Raw genomic sequence first — 12,880 nt, 5'->3', positions numbered from 1 at the left:
ACATGAAAACAAGCTCGCACTGCCCCTTGGGAAACCCTGAATGCAAGACACACAGCACAAGACCTCAGGTCTGTACCTGCTCTCCAGTAACAGCCAGAAAGAGCCTCCTTGGCCACCAAGACAACACCGACCGGCCCGTCCAGACATGTCTTCGTGACCTCTCGCTTGTGCTATCAGACGCCCACTGCCAGTTGACAGACGCACATTTCAAGTGCAGGCTGTTCCGTTGCTCTCCAATAGGCTCCGGGACGAACTTGTCAGGACGCAAGACGATACCTAACGTTACGCCCTCCATGCATTCGACGCCGCTATAGGTGTGTTGTGTGCCAGCAGCCACTCACTGTCTTCCCTGGCGCTGGCTGCCGCACACGAGACTCCTTGACGGTTGCGGTCAATCGCTCGGCGACACCGTTGGCTTCCACAGCTGCTTCGATGCTCCGCGCGATCTCTGCGGCGGCGAGCAAAAAATAGAGCCTTTGCGCCACTTGCCGAGTAGAAATCACAGCACATCGGGTCCGTACGTCGTGGTCTAGTGGCTAGCGGTGCTGTTTCTGGATCACGGGGTCCCGGGTTCCATTGCCAGCCGGATTCAGGATTTTCTCTGCCGGGGGACTGGGTGTTTGTGTTGACCTCATCATTTCATCATTATCATCATCATATAAGACAGTAGTTCGGTTGGACTGAGTAAAAAATTGGACTGTGTGGAAATTAGAGGCGAAGCATAAGCTCGGATCACGAAAGGATAGGATAGGAAATCGGCCGTATCCTTTCAATGGATCTATCTCGAAGAGTGACTGGAGATATACAGAGAAATCATAGTAAACCTAAATCTGGAAGGCCGGACAGGGGTCTGAACTGTTGTCATCCCGAATGCGAGTCCCGTATGCTAAACACTGCACCACTACACCGGTGTGACGAAAATACCGATTACAGCAAAACATGGCAGCGAAGCCATAAAATCTAAATTGAATTCGAAGAATGCAATCTGGTCGCAGGAGTCTTGTTTCAGACAGTTTCCAACTTTTAACCGAATTTACGATCCAAGAATGAAACTTGCCGGAGACCCGGTGATGATTTGAGCGGCCAAATAGTACTATTCCGTGGGTTCAATGGTTGTTTTGCATGGTTGACCGCTCCCGAGCCCTGTGTGACCATTTTGACTGATCAGATCCACCTCATTGTGCAATGTTTATTAACTGGTGGTGATTCTGTGTTCCAAAACGACAGGACGTCTGTCCACACAACTCGTACTGACCAGGACCGGTTTTGTGAACACGAAGATGAACTGTCGCATATCCTTTGACCACCAATGTCACCAGATCTCGATATTACTGAACCTTCGTGGTCAACTTTGGACAGAAGTGTGCTTGATCGCTATCAGTTTCCATCGTCGTTACCGAAATTTCCCATTCTTTTGCAGGAATAATGGTATGAGGCTCCCCTGAAAATCATACAGGACCAGCCACCAAATGCACACCCTCCACAACCTCTCCTAATGAAATTTCAACTGCCTCCCTTGTCCAGACCACAAACTGCCCCAGCATATACCCAACCTACCAACTCTAAATCCACTGATACCTCTTACTCCCTCAAGGGCTCCCTTCTCGTCCTTTCCCCGTACAATAACTCAACCTTTTCCCCTTCTCTGTCACTCCCCGCCCTCTTTTCCTTTCAAATTTATAGTTCCTGATACCAGCTGTCTCTCTATCCTTGTCCCTTGACAAACAGCCGCATCTCATCACCATGTCTAATCAGTCCTCATTCCTCATCACCACCACACTCCTATCCCCCTTCATACACATCTTTCATTTCATCATCATTCTTCCGTCGCAGCTGCATCTGTTCCAGTTTTAGTGAAAGTGGAAGTGCTCCGTTTCTAATGGTCAGCGTCTCTTCTGTCGTGCTCGGTGTTTTTCAAGGGTTTAAAGTTCTTCAAGTGTTTTTCTTAATTGTGTACCTTTTATCACTGTTTTCAAAACATTCATGAAGAGTGCAGTTTTTCTTAAATAGTTCTCAGCCGTACGGGGTAGCCGCTTGGTCTAGGCGTCCTGCGTCCTGTTACTCTCCCCCCCGCCCGTCGGAGACTCGAGTCCCCCCTCGGGCATGTGTGTCGTCCGTAAGTTAGTTTAAGTTAATAAGTTAAATTAAGTAGTGTGTAAGCTTATGGAGCGATGACCTCAGCAGTTTGATCCCATAATCCCTTGCCACAAATTTCCATATTTTTCTTACATTCTCCATTAATACTACCTCTTACAATACTTCAAATTCGTGGTAAACGTGTGTTGTCTTGTTTTGTGTTCAGCATCTAAGCTAGTGAATAATGTCTATTGGCCGAAGAGCGGGATGATTGTAACGCAGAACGCAGCGCTGCCACCCTACCCCTCCCCCCCCCCAAATCAGGCTATATGGGGTGAGAGGGTTGAAATAACAATAAAGGGAAAAACATACAGGATCAGTATTTATCCGTTTAAATGATTCAAATGGCTCTAAGCACTATGGGACTTAACATCTGCGGTCATGAGTTCCCTAGACTTAGAACTACTTAAACCTAACTAACCTAAGGACATCACAGAGATCCATGCCCGAGGCAGGATTCGAACCTGCGACCGTAGCAGCCGCGCCCCAAACCGTATTAGGCTTGGTAAAGTGTAATGTTTTACGGTGTTTCCATGTTATTGTCCATGCACTGCATAAAGGATGAAGAGGAAGATCGACCTAGCATCAGTCTTGGATGAAAAATGATAATGATGACACTTGTGAAGAAGCGAGTGCAGCAGCTGCAGCTGCCAGTAGCGTTCGCTTCCCGTTTGACGGCGCCGGAACGGAGCCCTGAGGAGGCCACAAGGCCACGAGTGGGCGGCCCGACGAGACAAACGGCGCCAGCGCCAGCCCATTGTCCAGCGGCCGCGGTTTAAGCTGGTGCCTATTAACAGGCGCGCACATTACCGGCCGCGTTATTCTTCTGGCCTAGCAACGGAACAGCACCCATCCCGGAGTGTCACTGCGCCCGCTATAAACACGAGCGTTTATAGTTATAACCATTCAGTAGCGTGCATCTGCTTGAGATAACATCCCAGAGGCCTTAAGCAGCAGCGCGTAACTTGTTCTCCCGATAACGATGATAACTAAGAGGAGGAGACCTGCTGTTATTTGTGTAGACAATTACTATGCATTCAAATTATTGCTGCTATGTCTGCCTTTAGCTTCATTGCGTTTATCACAATAATAATTTCGTGTCTGGTTCTGTGTACCGTGGGTCTAATCAGATTTGCTACAGGCAGGATCCATTCCAGCAACTGACACATCAGTTACGTTCACTGAAAAATGGTACTGTACATGAAGTCAGGTGGTGCTGTAATGGTGACTGGGAGAGACGTTCTTTTGTATTGGGGACAGATGGTAAGTGTTAACGCTCGCTAAGAAGACAGCAGAGCGTTCGCTTGAAACACATCGTGTTAACTTCGGAAAGTACTGGTATTACTGACGATGAAGCTTCAGTTTAATAGCTATAGTATGCACCAAGCTTTAATTTAAACTCTTCGTCTTCTCTCTCCACCGTTTCGTTTTTCATAACCTTCATCATCATCATCATTATCATCATCATCGTCGTCGTCGTCATCAGCATCGTCACCAATATCACCAACACCACTACAACCATCAGCATCACCACCATCACCACTGTCAGCATCATTGTCAATAACATCGTCGTTTCCATCAACATCATCATCTTACACATTATAGCATAGTTCAGCAGTTCAGTGGCAGCATCCTCAAACGCAGTCATCGGAAATGTGGTACCTTGCTTCACACAAATGATTGGAGATGTACCTCAGCAGTGCCTCTATGATATGACACTTCGATGCATGTTAAATGTAACCGAATGCAGCATTTCCAATAATCTTCCTATTAGTAAAATGGTTCTGTTCTGAAAGTGAAGTGCTTTCTGTAATCATAGGGAAGAAAGTTTACAGGCAGATTCATTTTTCTAATATAAAATCAAATTGTAAGTTGTGTAGTTATTACCGTATGTGAGATTCAGTACTTAAAGTTAGTGAGGCCTAGTTGACAATAAGTGTTTCAAATATATTTGTTGAACCTGTGGTTTTATGTGATTGTTTGTTGAGGAGAAAGAGGACAGTGCAGGCCATCTTACGAAAGTGACACTGTCTCCACAGACCGTACTGTTATACTTCTGTATGCACTCGTGTGCGGTATTCAACTATGGAACCCAATGTGGTATCAACGCTCGATACCACACTTGTTAGGGGTTGCAACTATCGATCGCAGTCCGTATTAGTATCGTTGGACCCGCAAGGTGCAACCAGCTCCGACCCGCGGCTTGTATCAAGTTTCTAGCGAGTTCTCCTCCACTCTTGGTCGGGACGTCAGGCAATAAAGTAGATAGCCTTCAATTGATAAGAAGCAACTTCTAACAAGGCGCTTAGTAACGTATGGCCTGAGTGAGGCTTCAATAGCTATCTGTTTATAATTATATGTATGCAGCCAAGAATGAAGAGACAAAATAAACTGATAAAATTTTCTCGAGCTTCCAGCCGCGTCAAGTGGTTAAAATCCCACGAACTTCCGGCCGAGTGTTCCTCGCCATTCTCAGGTCGCTACTGTCATGTCGTTGCTGCTGCCGTCCTTACTTAGAGCTATACTGCCTGTCACGTACCTGGTGTCCAGTCCACTGCTGTATTGGTAATATTTTAGTCCGCCCGCTTCAACCTACCCGTTTCTGGCTGCCAAGACAGTTGACTGTCCTGCACCAGGAGAGACGCGCGATTTTTTGTGCTGTCATAAAGGTAAGTCATTTAGAATGTAACAACAGTCAGTTTTTGTGCAGGTTACTCGATAAATATGTGCATTAGTGTGTTTTTTGGACTTAACATTAAAGATTATGTGAATGATTATATCAACACGTGCCGATATAGTCCGCTCATTTGCGATTAAATCTGTGCCTAGTAAGCAGAAGATTCCGGGTACTGGTCCGGCACACATTTTCGTTCATCTCCGCTGACTGCGCATAAAGTCCCGAAGAAGCTGGTATCATTATTTTCTTCTGTTTCCTCTCCATTTTCCTCTTCCTTCTTCATTTTACGTAATTACTATTAAAGGTTTCACTTATCTTTCCGTAATATTCCCGAAAACGTGAAAAGTTGGTGTAGGCCAGTTGTTGTCATATTTTTATTTACGTGTTAAGGCATTTAACTTAGTCTCGTTCAGTTCTTCTCTTATCTTTCCAGTAATTTAAGTAAAGCGTAACCATTTTTATTTAGCTCACATTTTCGGAAACAAGCGTAAATTTTAAGTGGTTTTATTCATAAACTTTGCACTAATATTTTGTTTTCATAGGATTGTGTATAGGCCTAATTTTGTAAGCATTTTCTCTTGTTTCTCGATAATTTAATTGACTTATCCTTATTAAAATATTATATTTATCATGAGTTAAAAGTAACTGACTTGCTGTATAATTGTTAGTTACGAGGTGTGGTGCCATGGGTGCTGTAGTTTTTTCCATTTAGGTGACTGCAGTGGTGTGGGAACTGGGGAACTAAATGAGGCTCTTCAGTGTTTTTGTATGTTATGTAGTAGAGATAGCGAGATAGTGGAACAGAAGGGGAAAGTTTACTTCCCTTTATTATGAATTACGAAAGACTGGGGAAGATATGGATGGACCAAGGAGGGAAAAGGTTGAAGATACGTGGGATGTGGCAGTAAGCAACAGAAAGAAGAGGCTTAGAACTTCGTATGACAGTTTCGTCTCGAATATGAAAAATAAGTTTCATCCGTGGCTACAAATAGGAACTGACGAGTCTCAAGCTGATGTAGGTGTACACAGGGCACAACAAACTTTCAGAAGTAAATTTAAAAATGAGAATGGAGTGAAATCAGTAAAAAGAAAGAAAGTTTAGTTATGAAGCATTTCTAACCCTAAAGATGTAGGTCAACTTTTGCAAGGATGAACTGACATTAGAAAAGCAGGGCACAAACTCTTTGAAACTAGAACTTTTCTGCCGGGAGGAGTGGCCGCACGGTTAGAGGCGCCATGTCACGGATTGCGTGGCAGCTCCCGCCGGACGTTCGAATTCTCCATCGGGTGAGGGTGTGTGTTGTTGCGGAGGTCGAGGATAAGATCGCAGGGCACCCGCGTTTGCGGCGTTGCAGAGACAGTTTGTAGACATCTTTGAGCCAAATTTCAAATTTGAGCTTCGAAATTGGGGGACAATGACGGGTTATCAAAAAGTGACTGCTCAATTCATTTGTGTACATGTTCAGGTTTATATGCAAGGGCTCATCTGTGTCAGGATTCACGCTATAATAATTTTCGGTGTCCTTATGAACCCAGATCATGTGACTCTATGTACACCAAAGAATCTACATCTACATCCATACTCCGCAAGCCACCTGACGGTGTGTGGCGGAGGGTACCTTGAGTACCTCTATCGGTTCTCCCTTCTATTCCAGTCTCGTATTGTTCGTGGAAAGAAGGATTGTCAGTTTGCTTCTGTGTGGGCTCTAATCTCTCTGATTTTATCCTCATGGTCTCTTCGCGAGATATATGTAGGAGGGAGCAATATACTGCTTGACTCTTCGGTGAAGGTATGTTCTCGAAACTTTAACAAAAGCCCATACCGAGCTACTGAGCGTCTCTCCTGCAGAGTCTTCCACTGGAGTTTATCTATCATCTCCGTAACGCTTTAGCGATTACTAAATGTTCCTGTAACGAAGCGCGCTGCTCTCCGTTGGATCTCCTCTATCTCTTCTATCAACCCTATCTGGTGCGGATGCCACACTGCTGAGCAGAATTTGTGACGTTTCAAAATATGTAATCTAACGGTACTTTGTATCAATAGGTAAAAATGCTGTACATTTGACGCCAGTTTTCTGACCACTGATTTTCGTAAACACGTCGATTGGCTATTATTACATTTAACAGACGTGTTCCGAAATTTGTGCGCAGGGTGGACCATCAATCGACTTCGAGTTTTCGAGAATATTCTTGATTCTGACGAAATAAGACTTTTTTTTAAGACCCAGGCGCTTTCTCGTGCTTTTCATACAGTGACGAAGAGTACTAAAGTATCATTTTCAAGGTAATGCCTATCCTTTGCACGTTATCAGTAGAAATATACCCTTCTGCACCACATAAAATACAGGCCCTCCTTTCGTCAGACGAGATCGACTCCCTCATTTTGCTGAGGGCCTCTGTGCCCCACGTCTATTACACTTTCATTGTTGGTCAACATGATACACCCAAATGTCACAAAGGTAAGAAAATCGGCGGGAAAAATCCGCTGGAGTTTTTTTAAAACACTCTGATCTTCACTGAAAAATTAAGATGGCGTGCTAAAATGTAATGCCTACGAATTTTTTATTCTGCTCTCAATATCAGTTGAGTTATTACATCTTTCACTTAGCTGACGTAAGTTGCAACCCTCTACCGCTAGAGTGCTCCAAATTATAGCGAATAGCATGTCTAATGTGACCATGTCGGTGCGTATGAAACAGCGTGCCGTAATAGAATTTCTAACGGCTGACAACGTGCCTCCAATTGAAATCCATAGCAAAACGAAAGCTGTGTACGGTGATGATTGTAGCAAAGTCAGTAATGTGCAACGTTGGATTATTCTACATCTACATCTGCATCCATACTCCGCAAGCCACATGACGGTGTGAGGCGGAGGGTACTTTGAGTACCTCTATCGGTTCTCCCTTCTATTCCAGACTCGTATTGTTCGTGGAAAGAAAGAATGTCGGTATGCCTCTGTGTGGGCTCTAATCTCTCTGATTTTATCCTCATGGTCTCTTCGCGAGATATACGTAGGAGGGAGCAATATATTGCTTGACTCCTCGGTGAAGGTATGTTCTCGAAACTTCAACAAGAGCCCGTACCAAGCTACTGAGCGTCTCTCCTGCAGAGTCTTCCACTGGAGTTTATCTACCATCTCCGTAACGCTTTCGCGATTACTAAATGATCCTGTAACGAAGTGCGCTGCTCTCCGTTGGATCTTCTCTATCTCTTCTATCAACCCTATCTGGTACGGATGCCACACTGGTGAGCAATATTCAAGCAGTGGGCGAACAAGTGTACTGTAACCTACTTCCTTTGTTTTCTGATTGCATTTCCTTGGGATTCTTCCAATGAATCTCAGTGTGGCACCTGCTTTACCGACGATCAACTTTAGATGATCATTCCATTTTAAATCACTCCTAATGCCTACTCCCAGATAATTTGTGGAATTAACTGCTTCCAGTTGCTGACTTGCTATATTATAGCTAAATGATAAAGGATCTTTCTTTCTATGTATTCGCAGCACATTACACTTGTCTACATTGAGATTCAACTGCCGTTCCCTGCACCATGCGTCAATTCGTTGCAAATCCTCCTGTATTTCAGTACAATTTTCCATTGTTACAACCTCTCGATATACTACAGCATCATCCGCAAAAAGCGTCAGTGAACTTCGGATGTTATCCACAAGGTCATTTATGTATATTGTGAAAAGCAACGGTCCTACGACACTCCCCTGCGGTACACCTGAAATCATTCTTTCTTCGGAAGACTTCTCTCCATTGTTCTTAATGAAGGAAACGAGTATGTGCCACAGCTCGGACTGGACGACTGCGTACCGCAACCCGCGAGACACATCGAAATTCGGGGAGTTCGTCCACACATGGGCAATTCCAGACCACACAAGAGCGCTCTGACATCTGCGACAATCCGAACCCTGGTTCAACGTCATCGACCATCCTCCATACTTTCCCGACTCTTCCGATTTCCATCTGTTTCCAAAACTTAAAGAACACCTTCTAGGACTTTACTTTCGTAGTGATGAAGCGGGGTAAGCAGAGAAGAGGTTGTGGCTACATCAACAAAGTTAATTACTCTACAGAGACGGTATCAACAAATTTGTCTCGTGTTCAGAGAAACATATTCGACGCCAGAGTGCCTATGTTGAGAAATAAATATGCTGAGACGAAGAACAAAGCTGTAGAATGTTAATAAATCTTGTTTTATCTAACAAAATTTTCAGAGTTTTCACATAAAAAATCGGTCATCACGTCCTCGTACTTTCCCCGTTTACATTTCCTTTCCATCGGTATTCAAAGAGTGTGTTTCAAAGCCTGATCTTATTGTTCAAATGTGTGTGAAATCTTATGGGACTTAACTGCTAAAGTCATCAGTCTCTAAGCTTACATACTACTTGACCTAAATTATCCTAAGGACAAAAACACATACCCATGCCCGAGGAGGACTCGAACCTCCACCGGGAGCAGCCGCACAGTCCATTACTGCAGCGCCCTAGACCGCCCGGCTAATCCCGCGCGACCCTGATCTTATTATATTTGCATTCAAACTGAATTGTGCTCTTACTTCAGATATGGAAATGGTCACACCTAACAAATGCACCGTTAGTCATCAGTGGTCCAGAATCGTAATGTGTACATCATGGACGTTTTAATTTGTACCTGAAGTTTTTGGCATCCTTCACGTGGCTCAGCTTCCAAGAGGTAAGGTCATGTCTAATTCAGTCGCTGATTTCTTAACTGATGAAAATGGAAGAACAGACGACATACCATTACCATTTCCTTTGGTGATGAGACGTCGAAAGTAAAGGACTTTATAACAGCACGAGATGATAGCTTATCCAATTTACGGAAACATACCGAAAATAAATACGTTAATAGTCTTATAAAGAAAAGTCTTGTCTATTTTAAGATGACACCTGATTTATGGAATTGCATATCTTGTATCATCAAAAATAAAAATAAAATTAATCAATGCCATTTCCATTAGACGTAAAGACCACTCTAATTTACCCTCATAAAGATCGTGATACAGAGATCGAGTGCGGCGGACATCGTGTCATGGAAATAAATCGTCACCGATGATGTAGTAACTCAGGTGCATCCTCTTAAATCCACCGAAAAGCCGTTAGTACGGCGAAAATGATGCGAGTAAGAATTCATAATAATAATGATATCAACATTGTCCGTCTGGCCATGTCTCCCTTTATTTCCAACGACAAAACAAGATAGTACGGGACGTGCACACAAGGAGTCTCCGGAATCAGTCTGCGTGCTTTCCACACTTAAAGGTGTGAGTGGGCGCTTTCTCTGAGTCAAAGGAAACGTGAGCTTCATTCCAAGGACTAATTATAGACAATTATTATGTGAACATGTTACGTGATCTGGAGTGTCCCAAGGCACTTATATTATTACTTTACTGGGCGGCTTAAATTCACTTTGTTAACTGTCGTGAAACTTGGCACAGAAGTCACGAATATGGCTTTCCAACACATCTATGACTCTTGACCTCAATATACTTCTACACTGTTGACAATATGTTATCCGTTTTTTAGTATAGAATGACGTTCGTAATCGTTCTCCATGAAAGTTGCGGAAACCAAACGTGTTATTGTACCGCACGTGATACGATGTGTCTCTGGATCTGACGAGTTACACGTATCTAATGCATGATCCAGAGCAGCAAAACAAGGCTGTTTAACGTCGTATCACTCGTCTTAAGCAGCTCTAGAACTGGTGGCATCGAAAGTTTTCCTGCCTGTCATTAGGAACATGACTGTCCGCATATGAAAAATCTTGAAAAAGGGAACATCGTGGTAATCTACAAACCCACTGGGAAGATATAAGATCACCTAAAATCGGCCAAGGATGCTCACCAATTGCTGGAAAAAGCAGGAATTTATAGGATTCCATGTAGTTTGTGGGGAGGTGTACGTGGGTACCAAAGAAACTGTCAGAAAACGATCAGAAGAACACAAGGGCAATTGCAGAGGAAGAGAGATTGACAGATCAGCTGTTGCGGAACATGCTTTGCAGACAGGACACCACCACATTCATTTTGACTGGACTCAATTACTGGCAACCACAAATGGATATCTTGAAAGGCTGTACAGAGAGGCTGTAAAGATTGTAAAACTCCTCAAGAGTTTCAATAGGAAGGAGGAGGGCGTGAAGTTGAATGACGTCTGCATTCCGGGGCTGAAGAAGATGTGTACTAGACTTCCACCCTGGGGTGGAAATCGACAACGGCCAACTGCGCTTGGGTATTCAAAACATGTGACGGCATGACACCGGTCGGAAGCACACAATTTTGCTGCAGCCAGTAGCGATCCCCGGTGTGAATCGGGCATTCAAAGAAGCTATAGTCCACCTTGAAAATGTCCTCGGCGGATGGGGACGAAACATTGGGTTTTAATGTAGAATCCATTCGACCACGGCACAATAGCCCGTTGCATTTTATTAATCGCAACATTTCCGGCTGTGAAAGTCTAAATTTTACAATTAAGTCACTCTGTGTGCACATATTCAAATATGGAACAGCAATTAATGTTAGTAACGACCTTTCTTTCTTTCAATCGTGTTGCCATCACACGTTCTTTAACTTAAAGGCGCACTGTTCCGGATGCAACCAAATAACCATTATTTCGAAGCCAGTGACCGAAGCACAGTCAAGTGTGCGGAGTGTTACGATACCTTCCACCGAATGCTGCGCCTTGCACCCCATGCAGCACGTAACAAGTGAGCCCCGCGCCTCAGTACTGACAACAGCACGTGTAAGCCGTGATATAGCGGAGCGGTTGCGACTTTATTTGTCCCCCCCGCGCAGCGGAACGCTCCTGGAAGAATAGCGTGTACAACAGAATCAGGCTACGCTAATTAAAGGACGCCCGAGTTCACACTTTTTACGACTGCCGTTGTGTTGCAAGTAGCGCCGAACGCTCACAGACACGAAATAGTGCGCCATTTCTCCCCGCAGAGGCCGTTTTCCTTCACTGGCTACACGCGGCCGTGTCCGGTACAGAGACGAAGCGAGTGCGTAAACTACATTGTCGGCGTTTTCTCGTTACACTATTTAAAAGGAGTTAAGTTACGCTAGCTCCACAATGCCGCTCTGCCGTGTACACCTCCCAGACAATAACACTATAACTAAACTAGCCGCTACGTTTCCCAGCTTGTCTCAAGGAAAATGTTAATACGGCCGAGTCGCTTTAAAAGTAAAGCACCGTCTGCGTTTAAATCTCTTTAGTGAAAAATAGGCTTTACAGCATTAAATAAGCTAAGCCTTTCATCGGCATCACATAAGATACAACTTCTTCTCGTCGCTAACAGCACATACATAACATTTTATTGCACAAGTTGTCAGTACCATAATCCACACCATAGAATTCCACGCTTAACACACCTCACAATAGCTGTACGAAGGCAGCGATACTCCAGGACCACAGTGGAGGGCATCCAGTATTGTTTCCAACGATCCGATAATGCTTGCAAAATATGACACGAAGGTAACATATCAGAGTTTAGGGTTTGATCGTGGTTGTTAGAGAAAGAACACTAGTACATTTGTTCCAGTTGGGAAGGAAACAGGCTGTAGTCTTTTCTTCTTCGTTAAATTACGTGTCTACTTCTTCCTGTGTTCCGTAATGCATGTGATGGTGTTTGCTTGATAATGTCACAGAGCTCGAAGAGCTAGACAAAATAGCCTGTAAATCCATATTTAATGTGATTAGATAATCCGAAAACAAACTTTACCAGATAAAGGAAACATATTCTGTTGTATATTTATCAGCGTACAGATTATTCTTCACCCGCACACATATTGTGATGAAATCTACGACAAGTTATTTGCACACTCAATTTCTCGCCTATCATTACCTACTACACAATACTTCAAAGATGAGAAATCTATTGTAATCGGCTGATGCTAAGCGTCGAATTATGTAGCGATCCTCTTACCCTATGAACCATTTTAATGGTTGTTGGGGAACTCTGAAAGTAAACAAATAGCAAACAAATTTATGAAATTGGCAAAGGAAAAGCAGATAATACGAAACCACGTACAATAAAG

This window comes from Schistocerca piceifrons, chromosome 5, assembly GCF_021461385.2.
Source record: "Schistocerca piceifrons isolate TAMUIC-IGC-003096 chromosome 5, iqSchPice1.1, whole genome shotgun sequence".
NCBI lineage: Eukaryota > Metazoa > Arthropoda > Insecta > Orthoptera > Acrididae > Schistocerca > Schistocerca piceifrons.
Note: the sequence above shows the minus strand (reverse complement) of the source record.